Raw genomic sequence first — 18735 nt, 5'->3', positions numbered from 1 at the left:
AAACCCTCAAACATACAAAAAAAAAACAAGTTATAGTTTTAATTTTTTCAGTTTGTTTTTATTTTTTTAGGTTTTTTAATTTTTGTGGCTTTTTTTTCTTAGATTTATTATTAGATATTATGTTTAATAATATTATGTAACACTAATATTAGAAAATATTATTTTTAAGTAATATATAAAATTATTCTGCAAACTGCATGAATATTTTTGTTGTCTGAACAATAATTCAAACTAGAAAAACTCATTGAAAAATTTAAAGTTTTTGTTTGTTTTAAGTTTTATCTTATTTAGTCTACTGACATTGTATTCAATATTAATATTGGTGGGTTGGAAAAATTTATAAATTGGTCAATGGAAAGGCTAGGCCATATATGAAAAGGACTAAATACGGAAAACGTATAAGGTTTTTTTTTAAGAAAAACTCTCATTTATGTTTGGATTGTGAGAAACATCTTAGCGGATGGTGAAGTGCAAGAAATCAAAGTGATAGTTCAAATAACAAAATCTATGTGGGCTTCAGAAAAAACTAAATTTATTGCCTTTAAAATAACAAAAAAGGGTTTGTAAAGTATGAAACGACAAAAATTTAAAAAAATCTTCAATTCGTCAAGGCTTTAACACATGTTAAAGAATTACGAGAATATTTCAGTACAAGCATGGCTCAAGAACTGGGAAATATAGGCGAGTCAAACGTTGACGACAATGTTATTCAAAGGAAGTCTCTGGATAAAAAAAACGAGAAACAAAACGATGAAGACATTTTAAAAATAAACAGATGATTCTTGATCTAGAAAAAAATAACAAAATTCCAGAGGGCCAAGAAAATCTGATAAACCCACTGTCAACAATCAATATATCCTCTTCTTCTTCGTCTGATGATTTTCAGTCATTCTGTACTGACATTTCTCCGTCTGGTTCAATTAAACACTCAACAGTTTCATCACTTTGGGACCTGTGATAACATGTGATAACAGCAAAGGAACATCGTGTCTTGCCTACCCTCGTTTGATGGATAGTTAACCGCTTCATTTGGTTCCAGTAATTGACTTGTAAATTATTGCCTGACCTTGAATTTCAGTCAAAGTGATATTGTTGATTTCGTGGACGTCCCTATTCTTGGCTACCAAAATCGCTCGTTCACTGAACCATTTATGATTTTTATAATTGGTTAGAATATTTGGAAATACTTTTTCAACAAATTCATTTTCGGATGTCACTAAATTACAAAATTCAGCAGGCAGTTGTATGCGTAAATATTATTTTTAGGTAATATTTAAAATTATTCTACGAACTGCATAAATATTTCTGTTGTCTGAACAATAATTCAAATTAGAAAAACTACTTGAAAAAATTTAAAGTTTTTTTTTGTTTTAAGTTTTATCTGATTTAGTCTATACAAATACGAAATTTCATTTGTTATTACTACTTATAAAAATACAAAAATGTTTTCAATTTCTGCAAAAGTTGATTTTGCTGCTCTGGGCAAATTCATAAATTGGTCCGGTCGACAAATTAGGTTTTACGAAAAACCTCAAATCTACGTTTTGATAGTAAAAAACATCTCAGGAGATGGTGATCCCCAAGATTTACAAGATGTTGCCCTAATAGCACAATCTATGCGTAATTCAGAAGAGTCCAAATTTATTGCCCTTAAAGTAATAAAAAAGGGTTTAAAAAGTTCACAACGTCAAAAATTTAAAAAAACTCTTATACTTGTAAATAGTTTGACTTATTTTGAAGAATTAAGGAAATTTTTCAGTACAAGCCTCAATAGACAGCTTGGAAATCTTGGAATTTTAAATATTGACGACTTTATAATTCGGCCCTGCAGTGCATTGCTGCAGCATGATTCGATCTCTGGGTCCCGTATTACCAAGCTAAGGTCAAACCCACTGCGCCACTACAGGACATCATGGAATTTTAAATATTGACGACTTTATAATTCAAAAGAGACCTCTGTTACAAAAAACAGATAAACAAAATGAAGACGATATTTAAAAAATAAAAAAAAAATCTTTTTAGATCTTAAAGAAAGACTAAATATTCCCGATAGCGAAGATAATATCAAGATAACATTAAGCAGGCAGTTAAACACACATAAAACACAAACAGAAAGACAGATCAGGTCTGTCTAGTTTCTTACATTGTTGTATGAATTTTTGGTGATTAATAATTCTAGCTTTCTTCCTAAATAGGAGAGATAGACCTTTGACTTGTTTAATAATTTGGAATGGGGCACAAGACATATTAAGATCCTTTTTCGATATTTTGAACCAGCAGGACCCAGATATTAAGTTCACCATTGAACTTGAAAATAACTGCAATTTACCCTTCTTAGATGTCCTCATTACAAAACGAGTGATTTTATCACTCGTTACAGAACGAGTTATTTATTTAGTGATTTTACTTTCTGGCAAGAAATTTGAATTAACATGATGATGACAGGCACAGGTCCTATCGAAATTATCGTTAGAAGAAAAATCAATCACCTGACATTCAAATCTTAGGTAAGCTTATTACCATCTATCATTATTATAATCTGGGACTGAAAAAACATAAACTCTGACTGAAGAAGACTTAAACTATGACTGAAAAAAACCATAAACTTTGACTAAAAAAACCTGAACTGTGACGAAAGATGACATAAACTTTGACTGAAGAAAACATAAACTCTGACTGAAGAAAATATAAACTGTGACTAAAGAAAGCATAAACTGGGACTAAAGAAATCATAGACTTTGATTGAAGGAAACATAACTGTGACTAAAAAAAACAAACATAAACTTTAGCGGGAGAAAATATAAACTGAAAGTGAAAAAACATAAACTGTGACCAAAAAAAAACATAAATTGTGACTAAAGAAAACTTAAACTGTGACTGAAGAAAATATAAGTTGTGACTGAAGAAAATATATGCTATGACTGAAAAAACATAAACTTTGACTGAAGAAAACAAAAAGTAACTGAAGAAAATCATAAACTGTGACTGAGGAAAATATAAACAGTGACTAAAGGAAACATAAGCTTTGGCTGAAAAAAAAATGAACTTTCACTGAAGAAAACAAAAACTTTCACTGAAGATGCAGTTATAAATGACGGTAATACCACAAACGTTGGAAGATTAACAATCTAACCTTCGTCAAATGCTGGCAGTCCCCGTCATATGCATGAATATGCTCAAGATGCTATTGCGTATGTTCGTCTCTATGGTCGTCCAGATTTCTTTATTACATTTACATGTAATCAATCTTGGGACGAGATACTGCAGCTTTTACTTCAAGGACAATTGGCGGTTCATAGTATACAGTATACAGTAGTTCACATTATGCAGTATTCATGCTGTATACTGAAGTGCCTTCGTATTACAAGTGGAATACTAAGAATAAATCATTTGAACGTCGAAAAAAGGTTAAGTCAGTCGAAGGCTAACCTACCATCTTTTAATATATAAAAATAAGTTGTCTATGCGTCCGTGTGTCGAGTGACGTCACTGTCCGCATATAACGTCTGAATTATTTCATCACATACCAATTCAAAAACGAATGTATTCAAGCCGAAGTAGCTCAGTTATACAACTACCTGTGTTGGCGCAGTTTGACCTTAGCGTGGTAATATGGGACACAGATATCGAACCATGCTGCAGGAATGCACTACAGGGCTGACGCTGGGACCTTAGTAGTCAAGAAGCGTCGTTAATCCGATACAAATACAGTAGCTCAGTTGTTAAAGCGTTATGTTCCAGGTTCTAGGTCCGAGAAGTTCCAGGCTTGAACCTTGGCTTTAGCATTAATACAAAAGAAGAAAAAAAAAGTAAAAAAGATAAAAACTACAAAAAAACTAGAATGAAAATACTAAAAACACTAAAAAAGCTAAAAAACTGAAAAAAAAACTAAAAAAGGGTAAAAAACTAATTGAAAAAAAATTAAAAAAATTAAAAAAAGTCTAAAACTACAAAAAAAACTAAAAAAAACTAAAAAAAAAACTAAAAAAACTAAAAACTGAAAAAGAAAAAAAAATATAAAAAGGGAAAAAACTGACAAACAAAGGAGAAAAAGAAAACTAAAAAAATAAAATAAAAAAAAATAAAAAAGGTAAATTTATTCAAGCCGAAGTAGCTGAGTTGGTAAAGCGTTATGTTCCAGATTCTAGGTCTGAGGGGTTCCAGGTTCGACTCTTGGCTTTAGCATTAATACAAAAGAAGAAAAAAAACTGAAAAAGGAAAAAAACTAAAAAGAAACTAAAAAACAGGTAAAAACTACTAAGAAAACTAAAAAAGCTAAAAAACTAAAAAAAACTAAAAAAACGTAAAAACTAAAAACTAAAATAGAAAAAAAACTAAAAAAAGGGTAAAACCAGCAAAAAACTAAAAATGAAAAAAAAACAACTAAAAACTAATAAAAAAAACAAACTAAAAACTGAAAAAGAAAAAAAACTAAAAAATGAAAAAAAACTGAAAAATAAAGGAGAAAAAGAAAACTAAAAAAGAGAAATAAAAAAACTAAAAAAGGTAAAAACTACAAACAAACTAAAAAGAAAAATAAAAAAAAATAAAAAGCTAAAAAATTGGTAAAAACCAAAAAAAAACTAAAAAAAGGAAAAAAACGAAAAAAAACATTTTATCATATACCAATTCAAAAACGAATGTATATACAGACCAGGACACAGGGAATATGAATGACGACCAGGACACTCAAAGAGAAATTACAGACTGGGACACCGGGACACAAATGACGACTGGGACGTCTGTGTTGACTGACGTCATGTTTGTGTGTCAATTGACGTCATTTTTGTCGACTATAAATGACGACTGGGACACAGGGACAAAACTACAACGGGGACGCCGGGGGGCACAGGGGGATATGTAAATGCCGATGGAGACACAAGGAATGTTTGATTGCCAATCACCATCAACAAAGCTCTAGGGCAATCATTAGAATAATGAGGTATAGATCTGAATACGGATTGTTTTTCTCATGGACAATTATATATTGCATAATCAAGAGTCGGGAAACCTGACAATCTATTTATATTTACAGACAATGGGACAGCGAAGATTGTTGTATATTCGTAAGTTTTACGTAGTCAAAAACATATATATATATATATACTAGCTGTTGGGGTGGCGCTTCGCGCCACCCCAACACCTAGTTGGTGGGGCGCTTCGCGCCCCCCCAAGCCCCCCCGTGCGCGTAAGTCGTTACGCGCCATATTAGTTACGCGCCATTGTAGTTGTGTCCCTGTGTCCCACCTGTGAATAGAGATAGATATAAATATATGTTTTTAACTCCGTAAAACATGCGAACATACAACATTCTTCGCTGTCCCATTGTCTGTGCATATAAATAGATTGTCAGGTTTACTGAATCTTGAACATGCAACATATAATTGTCCATGGGAAAAACAATCCGTATTCAGATCTATACCTCATTATTCTAATGATATGTCCCTGTGTCCCGGTCGTCATTTATATTCCCTGTGTCCGGTCGTCATTTGTGTCCCGGTGTCCCAGTTTGTAATTTCTCTTTGAGTGTCCCGGTCGTCATTTATATTCCCTGTGTCCCGGTGTCCCGGTCGTCATTTGTGTCCCGGTGTCCCGGTCTGTAATTTCTATTCGAACAATCCCTGTGTCCCGGTCGTCATTTATATATCCCGCCTGTGCCCCCGTCGTCCCCGTTGTAGTTGTGTCCCTGTGTCCCGGTCGTCATTTATATTCCCTGTGTCCCGGTCGTGATTTGTGTCCGGGTGTCCCAGTCTGTAATTTCTCTTTGAGGTTCCCGGTCGTCACTTATATTCCCTCTGTCTCGGTCGTCATTTGTGTCCCCGTCTGTAATTTCTCTTTGAGTGTTTTTTCTTTTTAGTTTTTTTTTAGTTTTTTACCTTTTTTCTTTTTTCAGTTTTCTTTTTCTTCTTTATTTTTCAGCGTCACTATGACGAACCTTTGTTTTTTTAACTTAAATCTGGTAGGCATTGATGACCTTATCCAAGTCAAAATCCCAAACCCAATCATCATCGCTATCATTTTCAGTTTTGATATATTTTGACTCTCGCTGTCCAGGTGGATTTTCATCTAATTGCGCGGTTTTGCGTTCTTTAGCCGCAAGCCTGTTTTCTTCCTGTTCTTGTGATTCCCCGGCACGCTTTCTTTTCTTACTTTCTCTATCACCTGCAAGCTTGTTTTCTTGCTGTTCTTGTGATTCCTTGGAACGCTTTCTTTTCTTACTTTCTCTATCAGCAGCAAGTTTTTTGGCATAAACTCTTTGAGCATTTTCCTCGGCTGTTGCCATTGTAGGTTCTTCAGTCATTTTACAATTAAACATTTTTCCGTGAACAAATGTCTTAAATATCTTGAATGACGTCACCGTCATAGCAAAAATGACGACAACTAACTTCATGACGTCAGCCATTACAGAAACATGACGTCACCTGATCCACAGCCAGACAGGCAGACAACTTATTTTTATATATATAGATATATATATATATATATATATACTAGCTGTTGGGGTGGCGCTTCGCGCCACCCCAAGCCCCTCCGCGCGCGTAAGTCGTTACGCGCCATATTAGTTACGCGCCATTGTAGCTGTGTCTCTGTGTCCCACCTGTGAATAGAGATAGATATAAATATATATTTTTTACTACGTAAAACATGCGAATATACAACATTCTTCGCTGTCCCATTGTCTGTGCATATAAATAGCATTTACATTTATATGTCTGTGCATATACAAAGCCTTATGTACTAATAATGACGTCATATGCAAAGGCTCTTTTTACAAACAAACAAACATGCATACACACAACTCGCTTCGCGCCACCCCAACACATAGTTGGTGGGGCGCTTCGCGCCCCCCAAGCCCCCCCGCGCGCGTAAGTCGTTACGCGCCATATTAGTTACGCGCCATTGTAGCTGTGTCCCACCTGTGAATAGAGATATATATAAATATATATTTTTAACTACGTAAAACATGCGAATATACAACATTCTTCGCTGTCCCATTGTCTGTGCATATAAATAGCATTTATATTCCCTGTGTCCCGGTCGTCATTTGTGTCGTAGTGTCCCAGTTTGTATTTTCTCTTTGAGTGTCCCGGTCGTCATTTATATTCCCTGTGTCCCAGTGTCCCGGTTGTCATTTGTGTCCCAGTCTGTAATTTCTATTCAAACAATCCCTGTGTCTCAGTCGTCAATTATATATCCCGCCTGTGCCCCCGGCGTCCCCGTTGTAGTTGTTTCCCTGCGTCCCGGTCGTCATTTATATTCCCGGTCGTGATTTGTGTCCGGGTGTCCCAGTCTGTAATTTTTCTTTGAGGTTCCTGGTCGTCATTTATATTACCTCTGTGTCGGTCGTCATTTGTGTCCCGGTCTGTAATTTATCTTTGAGTGTTTTTTCTTTTTAGTTTTTTAGTTTTTTACATTTTTTCAGTTTTTTTTTCTTCTTTATTTTTCAGCGTCACTATGATAGCATTTACATTTATATGTCTGTGCATATACAAAGCCTTATGTACTAATAATGACGTCATATGCAAAGGCTCTTTTTACAAACAAACAAACATGCATACACACAACTCGCTTCGCGCCACCCCAACACCTAGTTGGTGGGGCGCTTCGCGCCCCCCAAGCCCCCCCGCGCGCGAAAGTCGTTACGCGCCATATTAGTTACGCGCCATTGTAGCTGTGTCCCACCTGTGAATAGAGATATATATAAATATATATTTTTAACTACGTAAAACATGCGAATATACAACATTCTTCGCTGTCCCATTGTCTGTGCATATAAATAGCATTTATATTCCCTGTGTCCCGGTCGTCATTTGTGTCGTAGTGTCCCAGTTTGTATTTTCTCTTTGAGTGTCCCGGTCGTCATTTATATTCCCTGTGTCCCAGTGTCCCGGTTGTCATTTGTGTCCCAGTCTGTAATTTATATTCAAACAATCCCTGTGTCTCAGTCGTCAATTATATATCCCGCCTGTGCCCCCGGCGTCCCCGTTGTAGTTGTTTCCCTGCGTCCCGGTCGTCATTTATATTCCCGGTCGTGATTTGTGTCCGGGTGTCCCAGTCTGTAATTTTTCTTTGAGGTTCCTGGTCGTCATTTATATTACCTCTGTGTCGGTCGTCATTTGTGTCCCGGTCTGTAATTTCTCTTTGAGTGTTTTTTCTTTTTAGTTTTTTTTTAGTTTTTTACCTTTTTTCTTTTTTCAGTTTTCTTTTTCTTCTTTATTTTTCAGCGTCACTATGACGAACCTTTGTTTTTTAACTTAAATCTGGTAGGCATTGATGACCTTATCCAAGTCAAAATCCCAAACCCAATCATCATCGCTATCAGTTTCAGTTTTGATATGTTTTGACTCTCGCTTTCCAGGTGGATTTTCATCTAACTGCGCGGTTTTGCGTTCTTTAGCCGCAAGCCTGTTTTCTTGCTGTTCTTGTGATTCCTCGGCACGCTTTCTTTTTTCACTTTCTCTTTTAGCAGCAAGTCTGCTTTCGCGTTGCTCTGGTAGTTCCTCGGCACGCTTTCTTTTCTGACTTTCTCTCTATCAGCAGCAAGGTTTTTGGCATAGACTCTTTGAGCATCCTCATCGGCTTTTGCCATGGTAAGTTCATCAGTCATTGTAAACTTAAACATTAATAGATTTCTACGTGAACATATGTCTTAAATATCTTGAATGACGTCACCGTCAAAGCAAAAATGACGACAACTAATTTCATGACGTCAGCCGACACAGAAACATGACGTCACCTGATCCACAGCCAGACAGACAGACAACTTATTTTTATATATATAGATAGATATATATATAAGTTGTCTGTCTGTATTGTCTGTTACAATTTGTCTGTTACGCCAGATTATATCTTCTATATATATAAAAATATGTTGTATGTATTTTTGTGTTGAGTGTTTGCATCTGACGTTTGAAAAATAAAGAAGAAAAACAAAACTGAAAAAAGAAAAATGGTAAAAAACTAAAAAAAAACTAAAAAGAAAAAACTAAAAAATAAACTAAAAAATTAAAAAAAAAATAAACAAAGAAAAAACCAAAACAGAAAAAATGTAAAAATTTAAAAAAATAAAAAGGTAAAAAACTAAAAAGAAAAAAAACTAAAAAAGCTAAAAAACTAAAAAAAGGAAAAACAGAAAAAAACTGGGAATTGCAGAAATATTTCAATATATTTTGACAAAAGTTTAAGGTAGTTCGAAAACCTTAAAACAGATACCCAAAATTATGAGGTTTATTATAAATTGTTGGAGCTTTAGCTTGCTTGGCACATAAAGATTTATCCAAGTGTCAATGTTAGAATGAACACTGACAAATTGAAGAAAGCAAATCAATAAAAAGAAGAAACTTATAAAAGAAAAACTAAAAAAGAAAAAAACTAAGAAAAGAAAAAAATAAAAAATAAAAAAAAACTGAAAAAGAAACTGAATCTATATATTTATATAAATAAGTTGTATATATGTAGGTTTTTTTGTTTGTGAGTTTGCATTTGACGTCATTATCTATCTATATAAAAATAAGTTGTCTGTCTGTCTTTCTGTGGATCAGGTGACGTCATGTTTCTGTGTTGACTGACGTCATGAAATTAGTTGTCGTCATTTTTGCTTTGACGGTGACACTGAAATACCTGATAAAAATGTCGATAAGGGGTTACATGATATTATTGTAAAAAATATGATACATGGACCTTGCGGTGCACTGAACGAAAATTCACCATGCATGGCCAAAGGAAGGTGCACAAAGCAATATCCTCGACTTTTAGTATCAAACACAATTACTGGCAATGATGGTTACCCACAATATAGAAGAAGATCTACTGAAGATGGCGGTAAAACAGCAATAATAAAGAAGCGTAACGGTACCACCATCGAAGTAGATAACCAGTGGGTTGTTCCATATTCCCCATTATTATCAAAAACATTTAATGCACACATAAACGTTGAATACTGTAACTCCGTAAAGGCAATCAAATACATATGTAAATACGTCAACAAAGGCAGTGACATGGCAGTTTTTGGCTTGCAGCCCGAAATCAAAGATTTCGATGAAATCGTACAATATCAGGCTGGAAGATACATAAGCAGTAATGAAGCTGTTTGGCGAATTCTTTCATTTCCGATACATGAACGTAGTCCAGCTGTTGTTCACTTAGCGGTACATTTACAGAATGGTCAACGTGTTTATTTCACGGAAACCAACGTGCAACAAAGAGTCCTGAATCCACCGGATACAACATTAACAGCTTTTTTTTTGCTTTGCAAAAATGATTCTTCTGCAAAAAAACTGCTGTATACTGAAGTGCCTTCGTATTACACGTGGAATACTAAAAATAGAGTATTTGAACGTCGAAAACAGGGTAAGTCAGTCGACGGCCAACCTACCATCTTCAAAGATACCACGATAGGAAGACTCTACACCGTTCACCCCAATCAACATGAATGCTTCTTTCTACGCTTGCTTTTGGTGAATGTATCCGGTCCGACATCCTTTGAGTATTTGAGGACTGTAAATGGTACTATACATGACACTTACCGTAGTGCATGCCAAGCTCTGAATTTATTGGAGATAACAACGTTGGAGAAATTTTCTTTTTGGATGCGCCAGGAGGTACTGGTAAAACGTTTGTGATAAAACTGATTCTGGCATCAATTCGATCAAAAAATGATATAGCGTTGGCAATTGCGTCGTCCGGGATAGCCGCAACATTGCTGCCTGGTGGAAGAACTGCTCATTCCGCTTTGAAATTGCCTCTGAACTTGCATTCTACAGAAACTCCCACGTGCAATATTTCCAAATCATCTGGGATGGGTAAAGTATTGCAGCAATGCAAACTTATTATTTGGGATGAGTGCACAATGGCACAAAAAAAATCGCTCGAGGCTCTGGATCAATGCTTGAAATATTTGCGAGGGAAGTCGAAACCCTTTGGCAGTATATTAATATTGCTTGCGGGAGATTTCAGGCAAACATTACCTATAATACCTAGATCAACTCCTGCAGACGAAATGAATGCTTGCCTGAAAAATTCTAATTTATGGGCACACGTAAAAATATTAAAATTAACAACAAATATGCGTGTCCGATTGCAAAACGATGACTCTGGTCAAACATTTTCAGATCAATTGCTGGCAATGGGAAACGGAAAGCTCCCAGTAGACTCAATTTCAGGACGTATACAACTACCTGCTGATTTCTGTAATTTAGTGACGTCCAAAAATGAATTGATTGAAAAAGTATTTCCGAATATTCTAAAAAATTATAAAAATAATAAATGGCTAAGTGAAAGAGCGATTCTCGCACCCAAAAATATAGACGTCCACGAAATCAACAATATTGTTTTGACCAAGATTCGAGACCAGGCAGTCCTTTACAAGTCAGTCGACACAGTTTTGGAACCAAATGAAGCGGTTAATTATCCATCTGAATTTTTAAATTCCATAGATCTTTCAGGGTTTCCACCACACGTGCTACAACTAAAAATAGGCGTACCAATAATACTTTTAAGAAATATAAACCCACCAAAGCTTTGCAATGGCACTCGACTTGCCGTAAAAAAAACAATGGAAAACCTATTAGAGGCCACAATCTTGACAGGGCCTTTTGAGGGTGAGGCTGTTCTTATTCCTCGCATTCCCATGATTCCAACGGATCTGCCTTTTCAATTTAAAAGATTGCAATTCCCAATTCGATTAGCATTTACAATCACCATTAACAGAGCTCAAGGTTAATCATTAGAAAAATGTGGTATAGATCTTAATACTGATTGTTTTTCCCATGGACAATTGTACGTTGCATGTTCGAGGGTCGGTAAACCTGACAATCTATTTATATGAAGCGACAATTGGACAGCGATGAATGTTGTATATTCGCAAGTTTTACGCAGTTAATTTGTATTTTGGAACCAAATGAAGCGGTTAATTATCCATCTGAATTTTTAAATTCCATAGATCCTTCAGGGTTTCCACCACACGTGCTACAACTAAAAATAGGCGTACCAATAATACTTTTAAGAAATATCAACCCACCAAAGCTTTGCAATGGCACGCGACTTGCCGTAAAAAAACAATGGAAAACCTAATAGAGGCCACAATCTTGACTGGGCCTTATGAGGGTGAGGCTGTTCTTATTCCTCGCATTCCCATGATTCCAATGGATCTGCTTTTTCAATTTAAAAGATTGCAATTCCCAATTCGATTAGCATTTGCAACCACCATCAACAAAGCTCAAGGGCAATCACTAGAAAAATGCGGTATAGATCTTAATACAGATTGCTTTACCAATGTACAATTGTATGTTGCATCTTTGAGGGTCGGAAAACCTGACAATCTATTTATACGCACAGACAATGGGACAGCGAAGACTGTTGTATATTCACAAGTTTTACGTAGTTAATTTGTATTGTATCTATCTATCTATCTATCTATATAAAAACGAGTTGTGTGTATGCATGTTTGTTTGTTTGTAAAAAGAGCATTTGCATATGACATCATTATTAGTACATACGGCTTTGTATATGGACAGACAATGGGAAAGCCAAGAACGTTGTATATTCGCAATTTTTACGTAGTTTGAAACACATATATAAATCTATCTATATTCACAGGTGGGACACAGGGACACAACAACAATGGCGCGTAACTAATATGGCAAAACTGATATGGCTAAACTTGCGAATATACAACATTCTTCGCTGTCCAATTGTCGCTGCATATAAATAGATTGTCAGGTTTACCGACCCTCGAACATGCAACGTACAATTGTCAATGGGAAAAACAATCAGTATTAAGATCTATACCACATTTTTCTAATGATTGACCTTGAGCTTTGTTAATGGTGATTGCAAATGCTAATCGAATTGGGAATTGCAATCTTTTAAATTGAAAAGGCAGATCCGTTGGAATCTTGGGAATGCGAGGAATAAGAACAGCCTCACCCTCAAAAGGCCCTGTCAAGATTGTGGCCTCTATTAGGTTTTCCATTGTTTTTTTTTACGGCAGGTCGAGTGCCATAGCAAAGCTTTGGTGGGTTTATATTTCTTAAAAGTATTATTGGTAGGCCTATTTTTAGTTGTAGCACGTGTGGTGGAAACCCTGAGAATAATTTTTCGAGGTAAAAACTGATCACCGACCATAACGATGGCCACTTCGTCGATAGTTGGAGCATTGTATCTACGCACATGTTGGCCAGGAGGCGTTTTGTCAGCGGAAATAACAATTTTATGCGTATAAGTAGGCATCAAATCGATGGCTGTTTTGAACAGACGCACTAAATTATTATTTTCGTGGAAAAGATGTTGTAATTGGGAAGCGATTGTCCTTTCAATGTTGGGAGAAATTTCGCAACGTGCATTCAATTCAGAATTTCTATCACTGATGAAGTACAATTGTAAAAATTTATGATTCTCGCCTGAGAATGGTAGAAGAGACCCTGCTCTATGATAAATTTGCCCTTTTACTTTGAAAGTAGACATAAATTGATCTGGATTTTCAATTTGGGCTCCAAACGACGTCATTTGGAAACATGAGTTGTATTTTCTGATTCATTTATATTCCTTATGTCCCGGTGTCCCGGTCGTCATTTATATCCCCCTGTTTTATATCCCGCTTATTTTTCAGTTTTTTCCTTTTTTTAGTTTTTTTTTACTTTTTTAGTTCTTTTAGTTTTTATGTTTCTTAGTTTTTTTTTAGTTTTTTAGATGATTTTTTTTTTTTAGTTTTTTACCTTTTTTTCTTTTTAGTTTTTATTGGTTTTTACCTTTTTTTAGCTTTTTATCTTTTTTATTTTTTTTTATTTTTATTTTTAATTTTATTAGTATTCTTTTTCTCTTCTATTTTTCATTTTTCCTTTTTTTTAGTTTTTTTTAGTTTTTAGTTTTTTAAGTTTTTTCCTTTTTTTAGTTTCTTTAGTTTTTTTAGTTTTTCGGCTTTTTTTATTTTTTTATTAGTTTTTAGTTTTTTTTGTAGTTTTTGCCTTTTTTTTAGTTTTTTCAGTTTTTTTTTTAGTTTTTAGTTTTTTACCTTTTTTAGCCTAACCAGGATTTGAACCTGGGACCTTCATTCTCCGTTCTGACACCCTCTCTCACCGAGTGACTACTCCAGCATGTTCATTTTGGTGTTTTAAATGGTATATTATTAACCAAATTAATGTGTTTTACAATATACTAAGCATCGTCATAACAAAAATGACGGCAACTAATTTCATGACGTCAGCCGAAACATGACGTCACCTGATCCATCCACAGATCCACACACAGACAACTTATTTTTATATATATAGATTTTTCAGTTTTTTCCTTTTTTTAGTTTTTTTTTACTTTTTTAGTTCTTTTAGTTTTTACGTTTTTTAGTTTTTTTTAGTTTTTTAGATGATTTTTTTTTTTAGTTTTTTACCTTTTTTTCTTTTTAGTTTTTATTGGTTTTTACCTTTTTTTAGCTTTTTATCTTTTTTATTTTTTTTTATTTTTATTTTTAATTTTATTAGTATTCTTTTTCTCTTCTATTTTTCATTTTTCCTTTTTTTAGTTTTTTTTAGTTTTTAGTTTTTTAAGTTTTTTCCTTTTTTTAGTTTCTTTAGTTTTTTTAGTTTTTCGGCTTTTTTATTTTTTTATTAGTTTTTAGTTTTTTTTGTAGTTTTTGCCTTTTTTTTAGTTTTTTCAGTTTTTTTTTAGTTTTTAGTTTTTTACCTTTTTTAGCCTAACCAGGATTTGAACCTGGGACATTCATTCTCCGTTCTGACACCCTCTCTCACCGAGTGACTACTCCAGCATGTTCATTTTGGTGTTTTAAATGGTATATTATTAACCAAATTAATGTGTTTTACAATATACTAAGCATCGTCATAACAAAAATGACGGCAACTAATTTCATGACGTCAGCCGAAACATGACGTCACCTGATCCATCCACAGATCCACACACAGACAACTTATTTTTATATATATAGATATATATATATATATATATTGCATTTGACGTCATTATAAGTATATAAAGTTTTGTATATGACGTCATTATAAGATTACACTCGAGACCGGGACACCGGAACACAGGGAATATAAATGACGACCGGGACACTCAAAGAGAAATTACAGACCGGGACAACGGGAAACAAATGACGACCGGAACACCGGGACATAGGGAATATAAATGACGACCGGGAAACTCAAAGAGAAATTACAGACTGGGATACCGGGACACAAATGACGACTGGGACACAGGGAATATAAATGACGACCAAGACACAGGGACACAACTACAACAGGGACGCCGGGGGCACAGGGGGATATATAAATGACGACGGGGACACAGGGAATGTTCGATTAATAATAAATAATAATAATTTATTTATAACCCACAAACTACTGTGGAGGTAACACACAAAAAAAGAAAAAACAAGACAAAAAACATAACAACATAAATAACATAGCAGCATAACAAGATACAACATAAATAAATTACCGGAGGGGGGGTCAAAAACACCGATCATTTGCCGAGTTTTAAGACATATATCTTTAGATAAATGTTTCAGTCGCGAGAGCGCATCAACGATGTCAAATTTAGAGACGACTGTATGATTTCGATTCCACCGAGAAAGACGCAGCAAATACTGGCAATACTTAAAATATCCTGAGCGTATTTTCTTTGTATCCTTCTTGCGAAGGAGGAAAGCAAAACCAGAAAGATAAATAACAGCAGGGGCACAAAAACTAGAATAAAGACGGTGTAGTCCATTTCGTTGCTGTTTTACCGCCATCTTTAGTAGATCTTCTTCTATATTGTGGGTAACCATCATTGTCAGTAACTGTGTTGGATACTAAAGGTCAAGGATATTGCTTTGTGCACCTTCCTTTGGCCATAAAGGGTGAATTTTCGTTCAGTGCAACGCAAGGTCCATGTATCATATTTTTTACAATAATATCATGTAACCCCTTATCGACATTTTCATCAGATATTTCAACGGAAATCACATCATCAATTTCGTTCGAAGCAATTTTTTATGTAGCCAGATTAGTATATGTGCGTGTGGCAAACCTCGTTTTTGCCATTCCACTGAGTACATCCAGCATCGCACTGACCCAAACACTTCAAAATTTACTATCTAGTTTATCAGTGATTTCAACTTTTGCCGGAAGACACGGGCCGTAATGTCATGTCGAAGAACCGCCAATTGTCCTTGAAGTAAAAGCTGCAGTATCTCGTCCCAAGATTGATTACATGTAAATGTAATAAAGAAATCTGGACGACCATAGAGACGAACATACGCAATAGCATCTTGAGCATATTCATGCATATGACGGGGACTGCCAGCATATGACGAAGGTTAGATTGTTAATCTTCCAACGTTTGTGGTACTACCGTCATTTATAACTGCATCTTCAGTGAAAGTTTTTGTTTTCTTCAGTGAAAGTTCATTTTTTTTCAGCCAAAGCTTATGTTTCCTTTAGTCACTGTTTATATTTTCCTCAGTCACAGTTAATGATTTTCTTCAGTCACTCTTTGTTTTCTTCAGTCAAAGTTTATGTTTTTTCAGTCATAGCATATATTTTCTTCAGTCACAACTTATATTTTCTTCAGTCACAGTTTAAGTTTTCTTTAGTCACAATTTATGTTTTTTTCGGTCACAGTTTATGTTTTTTTCACTTTCAGTTTATATTTTCTCCCGCTAAAGTTTATGTTTGTTTTTTTTTAGTCACAGTTATGTTTCCTTCAATCAAAGTCTATGATTTCTTTAGTCCCAGTTTATGCTTTCTTTAGTCACAGTTTATATTTTCTTCAATCAGAGTTTATGTTTTCTTAAGTCAAAGTTTATGTCATCTTTCGTCACAGTTCAGGTTTTTTTAGTCAAAGTTTATGGTTTTTTTTCAGTCATAGTTTAAGTCTTCTTCAGTCAGAGTTTATGTTTTTTCAGTCCCAGATTATAATAATGATAGATGGTAATAAGCTTACCTAAGATTTGAATGTCAGGTGATTGATTTTTCTTCTAACGATAATTTCGACAGGACCTGTGCCTGTCATCATCAGGTTAATTCAAATTTCTTGCCAGAAAGTAAAATCACTAAATAAATAACTCGTTCTGTAACGAGTGATAAAATCACTCGTTTTGTAATGAGGACATCTAAGAAGGGTAAATTGCAGTTATTTTCAAGTTCAATGGTGAACTTAATATCTGGGTCCTGCTGGTTCAAAATATCGAAAAAGGATCTTAATATGTCTTGTGCCCCATTCCAAATTATTAAACAAGTCAAAGGTCTATCTCTCCTATTTAGGAAGAAAGCTAGAATTATTAATCACCAAAAATTCTTACAACAATGTAAGAAACTAGACAGACCTGATCTGTCTTTCTGTTTGTGTTTTATGTGTGTTTAACTGCCTGCTTAATGTTATCTTGATATTATCTTCGCTATCGGGAATATTTAGTCTTTCTTTAAGATCTAAAAAGATTTTTTTTTATTTTTTAAATATCGTCTTCATTTTGTTTATCTGTTTTTTGTAACAGAGGTCTCTTTTGAATTATAAAGTCGTCAATATTTAAAATTCCATGATGTCCTGTAGTGGCGCAGTGGGTTTGACCTTAGCTTGGAAATACGGGACCCAGAGATCGAATCATGCTGCAGCAATGCACTGCAGGGCTTAATTATAAAGTCGTCAATTTTTAAAATTCTAAGATTTCCAAGCTGTCTATTGAGGCTTGTACTGAAAAATTTCCTTAATTCTTCAAAATAAGTCAAACTATTTACAAGTATAAGAGTTTTTTTAAATTTTTGACGTTGTGAACTTTTTAAACCCTTTTTTATTACTTTAAGGGCAATAAATTTGGACTCTTCTGAATTACGCATAGATTGTGCTATTAGGGCAACATCTTGTAAATCTTGGGGATCACCATCTCCTGAGATGTTTTTTACTATCAAAACGTAGATTTGAGGTTTTTCGTAAAACCTAATTTGTCGACCGGACCAATTTATGAATTTGCCCAGAGCAGCAAAATCAACTTTTGCAGAAATTGAAAACATTTTTGTATTTTTATAAGTAGTAATAACAAATGAAATTTCGTATTTGTACAGTATAGACTAAATCAGATAAAACTTATCCTAATGCCACATTCCTAATCTGGCATTTTCTCTTGAAGCCACAAGCCTGTTTTCACGTTGCTCTTGTGATTCCTCGACACGCCTTCTTTTTTTACTTTTTCTTTCAGCAGCAAGTCTGGTTTCGCGTTGCTCTGGTAGTTCCCCGACACACCTTCGTTGACGTAAATTGCACATTCCTAATCTGGCCCTTTCTCTTTGAACCGCAAGCCTGGTTTTGCTTTTTGGTAACATTCTATCTTTTTCAATGTTTTTCAATTTGTCAGTGTTCATTCTAACATTGACAGTTAAAAAATTTTTTACTTGCCAAGCATGCTAAAACTCAACAATTTTTAATAAACCTCAAAATTATAAGTATCTGTTTTAAAGTTTTCTAATTACTTTAATCTATTGTCAAAATATATTGAAATATTTATACAATGCCCAGTTTCTACATTTTTAGTTTCAGTTTGCTTTTTCTTCTTTATTTTTCAGACGTCATATGCAAACCCTCAACACAAAAATACATACAACTTATTTTTATATATAGATAAGATATAATCTGGCGTAACAGACATAGTGTAACAGACATAACATACAGACAACTTATTTATATATATATAGATAGTTTCTTTTTTAGTTTTTTCTTTTCAGTTTTTTTCTGTTTTAGTTTGTTTTT

General features: G+C 34.4%; 1 long non-coding RNA gene across 5 annotated transcripts in view; it reads left to right on the top strand.

Moving 5' to 3' along the window:
* LOC136030146 (uncharacterized) overlaps positions 1–18735 on the top strand; it is a 102437-nt gene that overhangs the window by 30212 nt on the left and 53490 nt on the right. For 4 of the 5 annotated variants that reach the window (XR_010618198.1, XR_010618196.1, XR_010618195.1 and 1 more), the window contains one exon: positions 18191–18304. This is a non-coding gene — a long non-coding RNA (uncharacterized LOC136030146). Of the gene's footprint in view, positions 1–18187; positions 18305–18735 lie in introns of all 5 variants that reach the window. The other variant, XR_010618197.1, reaches the window with a different exon arrangement.

The sequence above is a fragment of the Artemia franciscana genome, chromosome 8 (genome assembly GCF_032884065.1).
Source record: "Artemia franciscana chromosome 8, ASM3288406v1, whole genome shotgun sequence".
Lineage (NCBI taxonomy): Eukaryota > Metazoa > Arthropoda > Branchiopoda > Anostraca > Artemiidae > Artemia > Artemia franciscana.
Note: the sequence above shows the minus strand (reverse complement) of the source record. Positions and strands in the feature narration are given on the sequence as shown.